Source organism: Bidens hawaiensis, unplaced genomic scaffold (assembly GCF_021521415.1).
Source record: "Bidens hawaiensis isolate Kalapana, Puna unplaced genomic scaffold, B.hawaiensis_p1.1 tig00016041_1, whole genome shotgun sequence".
Classification (NCBI taxonomy): Eukaryota; Viridiplantae; Streptophyta; class Magnoliopsida; order Asterales; family Asteraceae; genus Bidens; species Bidens hawaiensis.
This window is the reverse complement of record NW_027492454.1, coordinates 128,042-137,712: the sequence shown is the minus strand read 5'-3', so window position 1 is coordinate 137,712 and position 9,671 is coordinate 128,042.

Sequence of the window (9,671 nt, the reverse complement as noted above, 5' to 3'; positions counted from 1 at the left end):
TAAGATTTTTTTTTTCTATCGTTAATGTGGTAATGCGAAAGTATACGGAAATTAAATACAATATATAATATTATTATGGGTTTAAATCAAATACAAATGAAATTAACATGTTAATTATGATAATCAAGGATAGTAATGATATATGCAATTAGTATATAATTATAAAATTACATTATAGAGTAATTACATAATTACTTTATTTGTATATATAATTATTTTACCTGAGTTTTACAAATTTGCACGAGTGCACGTTAAATTTATTTGTACGTTAACTTTCTTCATATTATTATTAGGGAATTAAGTTATTTTATACAGCCCTTTATAAGTTTAACAACGTAATTAACAGGGTAATTATAAAACACAAAAATATCAAAACATAAACAAATAACACATGTTGATGCTAATTATATAAAAACAAGGTCAAATGGTTTATTCGACGAGTCACTATATTAAAAATGCTCTTTTAAGTAAGTTTAAATGAACATATTAAATCCTTTCTTAAAAAATAAAAATAAAAAATAACATATTAAATTATGCAGCGAGAAAAGTGGTCGTTGAGCTGGCCCATTGATATCGTGCTGGCCGTTTGAATTGTTTTCTAAATAATTGTTGATATTGATACAAATAAACCTTTCCAATTTTACCCCCTCTATATTGGCTATAATGACTCTTTAGTCCTTTTAAATTTAATGTTTACACCATGGAGCACCCGCCACCCGGTTTATGCTTTTGGATTGTAACGTTGTATTGGTTAACAAAGTTGAAGTTCGTCCTCTTCGTATGCTTGTCAGCTATCGTAAAGCATTGTTCAGTAGTAGATTTTCCATAGATAATTAGAAAGTTTACATACAGTATATGTAACCTAAACGTCTGTAATCGAAACCGAAAGATGTTTTGATCTTAAATCATAATTAATTTACTCATTTATTGTTCATACATTTTAAGAATGTGGTGGTATGAGTTGAGCATCTGTAGCTAGTTCGAGATCGTATAGAAGCACGTTATCGAACTTTCACCTTAACCGAGGTAAAATTACACACATATATACCATTAAAGATCTATTTGTTTGACTTAAAGATCTAATATCAACTCTACCAATTGTTTTTATTCTACTAATGTTTGTCACTACTAAAAGCACACACCACTATGAAGCCTACATTTGAATTGACAAAGAATTGTTTTGTAAAACCGTATACCATAACATTGTAATTTATTCCTTACACTTAAATATTATAACACATCATCTTAATATAAATCGTAAAAAAACAATCACATAAACAAAGCATCAGATACTAGATTAACATGTTGTCTGAAATTAATAAAATAATCAATACTTAACTTACCCATCAATGGCGAAGGTTGCTTAGGGCATCGGCCCCTGTTTTTTTACGTAATAGTATAAAGTTATCAGTTTTCGTCAGAATTTTTTATACGTGGTGTAAATTTAAACGTTTTCAGCCAAAACTTTTTATACGTAGTGTGAAATTTAGCCGCTTTCGGAAGAATTTTTAACACGTTGTGTAAAAATTAGCCATTTTCGGCCGAAATTTATTATACAAAATGTAAATTTAGCCGTTATCTGCTGAAACTTTTTATACGTAGTGTAAATTTTAGTCGTTTTCTGACGAAAATTTTTATACGTGGTGTACAATTTAGCCGTTTTCTGACGAAATTGTTTATACGTAGTGTACAATTTAGCCGTTTTCTGACGAAATTTTTCATACGTAGTGTAGTATTTAGCCATTTTTTGCCAAAAAATTTTATACGTAGTGTAAATTTATACGTTTTCGGTCGAAAATTTGAGTCTGGCCACTACGTTTGTGAAATTTTGTATACATTTTGAGTCCCCCCGGGTGTCTTAGTCCAAGCTTCGTCACTGTTACCCATACAACCATACAGATACGATCATCACTCTTACACGGTTAAAATGTTTGTTATCAACTGATATCAACATGGGTTCATACATACACATATATTAAAATTTAAAAATGTTTTGACTTGTTAAAGCACTTGCTTTCAAATAGTTTTTCAAAGTCAAGGGACCATTTATGTTTAATAAAACTCAAAGGAGGCATAGCGTTCAATCTAAATAAAAGGCCGGTGCAAGGTGTAAACAATAAAATTTGTACGATACTCACACTGTTGATCACCGTACACGTGTCCGAATCTTGATCGATCTACGCGTCGTGAAGAATTGGACAACTAACGCCACCAGTCATGTGGCTGACGTGGTCATTTTAAGCCACCTTATTAAATTAAATATTAAATTAAGTCAAGATAAATAAAATATTTATAAAGTGTATATTATGAAATGTTTCACGTCCGGATGCGTCATCTGATTGGAAATTACGATTTTGCCCATGGGTCTCAATTGCATGGATTTACAACTACTCCTTCCTCACAAGTCACAAGTCCAACACTATCGTTAGTTTTATTAATAAAGTTTAAATAGTGTTTTAAAAACCGGTTCAAATCGGTCGGTTGAACCGGATAAACCGGATTTCACACAGCAGGCCGGTATTTTCAGTATGATATTTTTAGCCGGTTTGCTAGAACATCGTACCGGCGGTTTTTTTTTGTCTAAAATACCGGTCTTTACCGGCAAACCGGTTTTAAGTTCGAGAATTTTTTGATATTTGCAGCCCATATATTTTCAAAATTACTTTTAACCCAACTTAACATTCAAACGTGTAAACTTTAGAACTACTTTTTATAAATTGAATGCCTTTGCATTATTTTTTTTAATACGGATTAACTTTTGGATTATTTTTTTTATGCAATCATTTAGTTTTAAGTTATTTTTGGATTAAAGTTACATTTATATAAAATTATAAAGTAACTATTTAACCGGTTGAACCTCCCGGTATGACCCAATTCAACCGGTTGTACCATTTTGAACTCAATCCGGTACAAGTAAAATACCGGTTATTAAAACATTGGTTTAAATAATGGTTTTAGTATCCTTTGAATTATAAATGTTTATTTCATTAGGCAAATTGGATTTTAATAATATCAATATAACGCAGTTGATCGGTAATAATTCTAACTTAGAAAATAGTTGTCACCGTTCTCAACTTTTACACTATTTGTTTTCATTTGACATACGTTAAAATAAATTTAACAACGTTAGGTTTTTCCAATTTTAAATTGATGTTTTAGGGCTTTTGATTGGAATGAGAATATGAATAAGTTTACGTAAAACTTAACTCGAATCGACGCTCCAAACAACTTGATTTTTATAATTAAAATATTAAATGCCGAAGTTGAAGCATGCTTTAGTCGTTTGAACCACCGTTTCGAGTTAAGTTTTACATAAATCGATTCTTATTCTCATTCCGATCAAAAGCCTAAAACATCATGTTGAAATTTGAAAAAAAAAACTCAACGTCGTTAAATTTTATATAACGGAGGTCCAATGAAAACAAATAGTTTGAAAGTTGAGACCGTGACAACCATTTGACCGGTGTGATGGTGGTGGTGATGAAGATGATGATTACAACGAGCGGTGCCGTTGTTGGTGACGGTTTAGCTGATAACCTGTTTATGTCAATGATGCAATGTTTTAAAAACTTGTTCAAATAGGCCGGTATTACCAGTTGTATTGGTAGGATAGATCCTGGTCTAATTAGAGTGTCGGTCTAGTTTTCGAACCCCAAGAAAATCCAATATTATCGGTGCATCCATATGAACCGGTTTATACCAATGTTCAATTTTGAATTTTTATTTTCAAACTCCCCGTTATAACCTGGCGGCTTTCCAATTCCCATCACTCAAATTTAATATATTGGTAACTAAAACTACTTATTTCATATTGTGAAAAGTGAAAAGATTTATGTTTATGTAAACGACGTAGACGATGATATGAATTCCATCTTTTAAGCGGCCGTGAACCAAATGCATTCAACACTTAACTGTCATAAGCATATCGTAGACGTTTAATTATAAAAAAAAATTGTTGAAAGTTGATTTTTGATTATCGAATTATGTAGTTTCGGATTTTTTTAGAGTTATAATTTAAAAACTAGTTCAAACCTGCCGTTATTACCGGTTGTGTCGTTTATGAGCCCGACCGGTACGGTAAAATCCGGATATTAAAACATTGCGATGGTGCAACAACGATCAAGGGTACAGAAAGACAATGGTCATGAACATATCGACCCTTGACCATATATTAAGTTAGCACGATTTCTAATAGTTACTCGTTTTAACATGTATGATTTTAGTAGATCCTACTTACATGTCGTATGAGATTATTCTACTGAATGTGTGTACAACTTTATAAAACAAATAATTTATTTTTTTCATAATGTGTTATGATTGCCACATGCAACATTAACGTATTAAACCTACAATTTCATTAGTGATAGTTATTAAAAATTATTTAAAAACGAATCATGTTGGTGGTTCATTAACGAAGATAGAGTTTTTAATAAACATCAAGGGGTTAAGAAGTCTTGTGTTCAAGTCCCTCAGATGACAGATATACACAGTTCAACTTCAAATAAAAAAGAAATATTGACTTTCTAGATATTATATTTCGATACCTTGTTTTATCAAGGTTTATGTTGTTTGGAATTTGGATTTTCTTCATGGTTTATGCTATTATGATTTTCAGTTGATATTATTTGATTTAGATTTTTTTAATAATTTTTCTCATGATATTGAAATTTTCGACATACTATTTAGTATATTTGATTTCGATATGACTAAACGGGCTTGGGTAACCAAGACGAGTATCACCTAATATCATAACAATCCAAACTTCCTTTCCTTGGTAGTTTCGCCATCCATGGGAATTTAACAGAGGTTTCACTATCTGTGTGAAGAACCAAACGTGTTATGATAGACAGTGGATGTAATATGAACACATGAACCATCAGCATAATTAACTCACGTAATAATAAGAATAAATTGTCGATTAGTAATTCATAACATCTTATATAGTTTTCATTATTCTATTTGGTATTAAAGCTTAGAGCTATTAACTTATTATTTATCTTCTTTCCTTCACGTCTTTCCTTAGGGACGTTTATGTTGGAATACCGTATGCCCGAGACACATAATTAGGTTAATGTGGCTAGCCGTGTTTGATCCAAGTCGGGTCATACCCAATAACGAGTTAGACACACACCAATTATGTATTTGTTGAGATAAGATCTATAAGACAAATACAGAACACGACACATTCAGAAAATCGGGTTTCTGAATAATTACTTGAAAGTGTTAAATAAATTAATTGGTTAATTTATTTATTCAAATAATTATTATTGGAATGATTATTTAACTATGTGTTCTTTTATAAAATGGTTTATAAAAGATGGGGTGTTTATATATTTTATAAAGTATAAAATAAATAAAAAAAAAATAAAAAAAAAAATAAATATATTTGGGGCCGGTTTTGGGTGGGCCCCACACCCCAATGTATTGGTCAAATCTTGTCATGTATTTGGTATAGATTGAGTATTGTTTACTTGACCTAATACCTAACATCATGGATGGATGGATTGAATGATAAAAAAGATAATCATCATATAAACTTTCAAGTAACAAAAGATAGACAAGTCTCTTTCTTTCTTTCTTGCTACTTACTTACGGCCAAAAAAAAAAAAAGGAGGTTCGGGTCTCGGTTTTTCGTGTTCAAGCTTCCTAACATAGCTCGGTGTGTGTTGGAGGCTCGGGGTACATTCCGTTTGAGGATTTTCCTTTTGAAAGTCTAGCATCAACATCATCATCTTCTTCAACATCAACTACAATCTTAAAGGGTTAAGAATGTAAGTGTTTATAGCTTTGATAGTTTAGCTTTTCCGTATCATTTGATCCTTGCTTCGGGTTTCTAATAAATAGATTATTGGTAATCTTAAGACATGAATGAACTAGGTTGTTCATGAACATATCTTATATAAACTTGTAAGATATACATATATAAACACATGGATATATATGTTTAGTTTATTTATATCACGCTTCCGCCTTTAATGTGACTAGTTAAATGGTTAACTAAGTTTGTAATTTCCATAGAAACCCAACAAATGGCATCAAGAGCCGGGATACGGGAAACTAAGCTTCGGGTTCTTGGTTTTATATTTTTCCCCTTGAAAGATTTTATACAAAAATTAACATGCATGATTTTTTTTGTATTTAATCTTGTTATTGTTTTGGGCTTTGTTCAAAAAAAATAAAAATAAAAATAAAAACCGAGTAAATGGGCCGAAGCCCAATTCGGGTGAAATTGGGCCGGAGCCCACTTGAAAATGGTTATTGGGCTAACCGGAAAAAAAGGGAAAAAACTATATGGGCCGAAGCCCATTTTGGATAAATGGGCCGAAGCCCATTAGACTTTTCATTGGGCCGAAGCCCATGTGTTTTGGACATGTGGGCCGAAGCCCATAATCAAGTTATTGGGTCAAGCCCAAATTGGGTTGGGCTAGGCCCGATAAGGTTAAGGGGTTTTGGAACGGGTTCCTAAAACATAACGGGTTATGTTTGTTAAAACTAGACCGAGCCGTAGACCAAAATGGATGTTTGTTTGTGGTTGATGTTGTGATTGTAGTTAATTATTCAAGTTTCGGTTTGTAATAATTAATTAGGGGCAATTTTGTAATTTTGTAATTATTTATTCATATGGGTATGTAATAAATAGGTTATTTGTAATATCTTTATTTTATAGAAAAATGTATTAGGACATTTGTTTTGTAAAATTAAAGAAGATTGCAAAATTGGAAGTTTGGGCCAAATGAAAGCTTATGGAAGCTAAGGCCCAAGTTCAAGCCCAATGGATCACAACGGGGTTGAAGAAGATGCTCGAAGCATTTGGATGCGGGATCGTGTCATGTGTCCCTTAGGATTGGACCTAAGACACACACTTGTTTCGGCTAACAAGTGTGGTCTAACTTAGTGGCTCGTGTCTAGTATAATTGTGTATGCTTGTTAATTGATTGTTTGATTATGTGGTTGTTAGATATTAGGATATCAACTTCGTCACATAGAATTAATTAACAAAGCATAAAACGGGTTCTAATAATTATCGGTAATTACGTGACACGTAGTTTAATAAAATGGACTTATTAACTAGCCGTCTCACGCCCATAATAAAATGGTTTTATTATATATTAGAATTTTGAAAATGGTTTCAAAATATCATGTTACTAAATGCATGTTAGAACATGATTTAAAGTTTTACAACTAGAATTATTAAAACTAAAAATCCCTTTTAAATTAAGGATAACGAGTTAAACACCATCCTTTTGTATAACGCTTAACATATTAGTAAGCTCTTAGTGGGAAAAAGGTCACCTAACCGCGTAGAGTAAATTAATATGTTGAGGTAATATTGGCATATAAATGGGAAAAAGGTCACCTAACCGTTTGTATGTTAATATTACAAGTTGATACAAGTAGGACGATTTAAATTAGAACCATGTGAAGAGGGTCACCCAAGCATGGGTCTAATAGGTGTTGATGGGATAAACATGCCGACACGAAATATGATTTCGAACCGGTCCCATAAACTCTAGAAGTTGCAAAATGGTTTGCAATTGTTATGAATAACTACCTTGATAAACCGACAATGGGAAAAAGGTCACCTAACCGGAGTCGGGTTTATTGTTGGATTTTAGATTTTAATTATTAATTATATTTGGTATATATAAAAGGGTATTTATAATTAAAAGTCTAAAACACTAAAATGAACTTAATTAAAATTCTGCAGATGGCCGCACACGTCGACGACAACATAATCCCTAACGTCCAAAACGTATCTCTCCGATCTATTCTCGCTAAAGACCGTCTTAACCACAATAACTTTTCGGATTGGTTCCGAAATTTAAGGATTGTTCTAAAACAAGAAAAATTATATCATGTTTTGGAAACACCTATCCCCGAAGAACCGGAAGAGGGAACTGAGGTCGAATACATGAATTGGGTCAAACACACGGAAGATTCCATTCAAGTATCATGCCTCATGTTGGCGACTATGGTTCCCGAAATCCAAAAGGATTTCGAAAACCATAATGCGTACGACATGATTACTCAACTTAAGGAAATGTTCCTTAAGCAATCGAGGGTTGAAAGGTTCGAAACGGTTCGAGCCTTGCATGCATGTAGAATGGATGATAATCAACCAGTTTCAACTTATGTACTTAAGATGAAAAGTTACATTGATCGCCTCGCCAAGCTCAATTGTCCCATCTCAAAAGAGTTAGCAACGGATTTGATCCTTAACTCTTTGTCGAAAAGGTTCGACACTTTCGTGTTAAATTATAACATGAACGGGTGGGACAAAAACATTGGAGAACTTCACTCAATGCTTAAAACAGCCGAGGCGAGCATGGGTAAAAGGGTTTTACCCATGTTTGCGATCAATGAGGGTAGATCCAAGAATCGATCTCAACCCAATTCTAAGGCTAAGGTAGCAAAAAGAAAGGGTCCTCCTATGCATCTTAAGGGTAAGGGCAAATCACCGGTTATGGCAAAGAAACAAAAGGTTGTGGAACCGAGGGGTCATAAGGATGATCCTTGTTTTGGTTGTGGGGAGACCGGACATTGGAAACGCAATTGCCCGGTCTACCTAAAAGAGCTAAGAGACAAGAGGAATGCGGCGCATACCTCGGGTAATGTCTTTATGATTAATGTTGAGCTAAATCTTATTTCTTCTAACACATGGGTATTGGATACCGGATGTGGAACTCATATTTGCAATTGGTTGCAGGGGTTCAAAAGGAATGAAGACTTAAAGAAGGGCGAAGTGAATCTTTTCATGGGCAACGGTGCAAGGGTGCACGTGGTCGCTAGAGGAGACTTCACTTTATCGCTTCCAAGTGGTTTGGAAGTTGTTTTGAAAAATGTTTTGTATGCTCCTAGTTTGACTAGGAACATTATTTCTGTGCACCTTCTTAGACAATGTAACTTTGACTTTAAATTTGTAAGATCAGAAATGCATGTATCATCTAATGGTATCTTTTATTTTAAAGCTGTACCAAACAACGGTATTTATGAATTGGTTCATGATAATACCTCAAATAGCTCATTATATCAAACTTCTACTAAAAGACTCAAAAAGGGTTTGAGTGATTCCTACATTTGGCATTGTCGCCTTGGACACATAAACAAGAATCGTATAAATACTCTCCAAAAGAATGGTCTTTTGAAAACAAACGAGTTAGGTTCGTTTGATGAGTGTGAATCTTGTATTCAAGGCAAGATGACCAAAGAGCCTTTCAAAGGTACAAATGAAAGGGCTAAGGACTTGTTGGGTATCATACATACGGATGTATGCGGACCTTTCAAGCCAACTAGTAGGAATAGTGAAAGGTACTTCATTACCTTTACCGACGATTTTAGTCGATATGGGTATGTGTATCTAATGAAACACAAACATGAAGCCTTTGAAATGTTCAAGGAATTTCAAAATGAAGTACAAAATCAGCTCGACCGAACAATCAAGGTACTCCGCTCCGATAGAGGAGGCGAATACCTAAGTGATGCTTTTCAAAGTCATCTTAGAGATTGTGGGATTATTTCACAGCTCACTCATCCTGGAACTCCTCAACATAACGGAGTATCCGAAAGGAGGAATAGAACACTGTTGGACATGGTTCGATCAATGATGGCACGAAGCTCACTACCGCCATCATTTTGGGGATATGCGCTACTCACAGCGGCTCGTATTTTGA